Source organism: Triticum dicoccoides, chromosome 7B, assembly GCF_002162155.2.
Source record: "Triticum dicoccoides isolate Atlit2015 ecotype Zavitan chromosome 7B, WEW_v2.0, whole genome shotgun sequence".
Taxonomy (NCBI): Eukaryota; Viridiplantae; Streptophyta; class Magnoliopsida; order Poales; family Poaceae; genus Triticum; species Triticum dicoccoides.
In genome coordinates, this window is record NC_041393.1 from 521605444 (window position 1) to 521608118 (window position 2675).

The following is a 2675-nucleotide window of genomic DNA, read 5'->3' on the forward strand; positions in this document are numbered from 1 at the left end:
TGGTTGCGGGGGACAAGGCAGAACAGCTTCTTCCATAACCCGAAGTGATCCTCGCAACCTAGAAATAGCTCACAAAGGGCGACGTACCCTGCTATATGTAGTACAGAAGCTGGGGTTAAGTTGTGCAACTGGAGGCCGTAGAACTCCAGGAGCCCGTGAAGGAACGGGTGGATAGGAAACCCGACGCCCCTTAACAGATGCGGAATGAGGCATATTCGCTCCTCTGGAGACGGATTAGGAGATCTCTCCGGTTGTTCCCCGCCATTATAGGTGGCTATTCCGGCTCGGACGGGGATCATGAACGCCGGTGGGAGAAACCCTTGGGTTTGTAACTCTATCAAACGGCTATGAGGAACTGAACACTCTTCCCAGTCCCCCGGCTTGGGGCAAGGGGAGCGAGCAGAAGAGTTGTGACGACCGGCCATGTTGGAATGGTTTTTTCGGGGCGCTCTGTTGGATGCTTGCTCGAGGGGGAAGAGTGAGGTTCGGATCTGGCAATCCCCGTCTCTTCAAATAAACGGCTGGCCCGAAGGATCGGGGGTGGCAAATACAAAAATTCCTCGACTCCTCGCATTCGCTCGACACGTGGAAATGGTCATTATTAAGGCATTGAAGTCGAGGAGTACAATATTGATGAAAAGTCAGACACTGTTCGTCATAATAAGTACATTGGAGTATTCAGAGATGGAACCCGCCTTGCAATGCCGAAGACAAGACTGCGCGCCGGACTCATTGTCATTCAAGCCTGGTTCAGGGGCTACTAAGGGAGTCCTGGATTAGGGGGTATCCGGACAGCCGGACCATATACATCGTCCGTACTATTGGAGCGTGAAGATACAAGACTCAAGACTCCAGCCTGTGTCCGGAGGGGACTCTACTCTCCTTTGCGTGGAAGACAAGCTTGGCGATCCGGATATTATATTTCCTTCCTTGTAACCGAATCCATGTAAACCCTAGCCCTCTCCGGTGTCTATATAAACCGGAGAGGTTGGTCCTTAGAAGGACGATCACAATTATAATCATACCATCATAGGCTAGCTTCTAGGGTTTAGCCTCTACGATCTCGTGGTAGATCTACTCTTGTACTACTCATATCTTCAATATTAATCAAGCAAGAAGTAGGGTTTTACCTCCATCGAGAGGGCCCGAACCTGGGTAAACATTGTGTCCTTGCTTCCTGTTACCATTAGCCTAAGACGCACAGATCAGGACCCCCTACCCGAGATCCGACGGTTTTGACACCGACAACGGGTAAACAGCCTTGGTTAACACTCTCTATTTCTCGGACTCAATTATCCGATTAACCAGGAGATCATCGTTGGCAAGGACCATGATGGCAGAGAGGCTCTGTTTTCTATGGAAAACTGTGTCTAAACGACGAGCTCTAGGAGTTCGGGAGCAAACTCCCCTGATTGTCAACGATACAACCTACAGCCAAAAGAAGGTGAGAATGACAAAGGCATCCGGATTAACTTTGATCCTTGGATGTCTCAATTACGACAGGCAGTGATGTGGTTCAAGCCTTCAGATTAGTAGGTAATTGGGCTGCATGAAAAGGGTGGAGTACTGGTGTCTTCGGATCACTGGTCACTGAAGTGGGGCTGCAAATTATGATGGTGTTGGATCATCTCTTCAAATGACTTTGTTGTCTTTGCTGCTGGTTCTGGATGGGTAGTTCTTTCTTTTGTTATGCATATTCCTTGTCATTTGGTCATCCTCGTCTATGTCACTCTTACTATGTAATAGTTGCCTCTGTTTAGAATGTCATTCTCGTCTGGATCACGAGAGTCTGAGCGCTGCAGATGGGTGCATTTTGGTGGTGTAGCAAGACTTCTTATGAACTATCGTGTCTTGCTGTTTATGTCAGTAGTAGTCACTAGTCAGTGTTTGAATGTTGTATATATCATTGTTTCGAACTATTTATTGTCTCGAACTACTGGTGGGCTAAATGAGGGCATCACCATTCTCTAGTGTTTAGAGTATATCTCCTTTTTTCAAGTTATATAATTTGAGCTGAGTGTCTTTTCAATGATGTACACTTGTTTGGGCCAGTGTGGTGTCGTTGAATATGGGCCGAGTAGTAACGCAATGCCAAACAGGTCAATTATGACTCTCAGGCCGGGCTCTCAAAAGATCCTCAAAAAAAGGCTGGGCTCTCCAAAAAAGAAAGAATAAGGACTCTTAGGCCGACATGTGGGCGCCACCGGTGTTTTCGTGCGCTTGCGCACCGAGAGCATATTGGCGCATGCTCGAAATTCATGCTACCTTTTCATCCCCAATCTCCCGCCCCTCCCCCACCTCTGGAATCTCGATTCCTACTCCAGTTCCCCCAAATCCCCCTCCTGTACTCCCTGTACTCAAGCGCACTATCATGTTGCCGGTCAACGCGGATGTCTAAGCCGGAGATCCTGATGTCTGTCCTGCCTTCGGTCGCTGCGTGCTGTCGGTCAACAGTGGCATGGCGGCGCTTGATGACCAGTTTGCCGGCAAAGTGCTGATGGTAACCATCAACGGCGGCCGGCCTCCCGTCTCACCGGACGACCTTGTCAAAGCTCTTGGCATTGCGCACGGCTTCCAAAATAAGTGACTTGCTCGTCGAAGTCTGTCCGCCACCGGCTGATTTCTTCATCAGGTTCCGGACAACTTTCGACTATGGTCATGTGTTCGAATCTTCC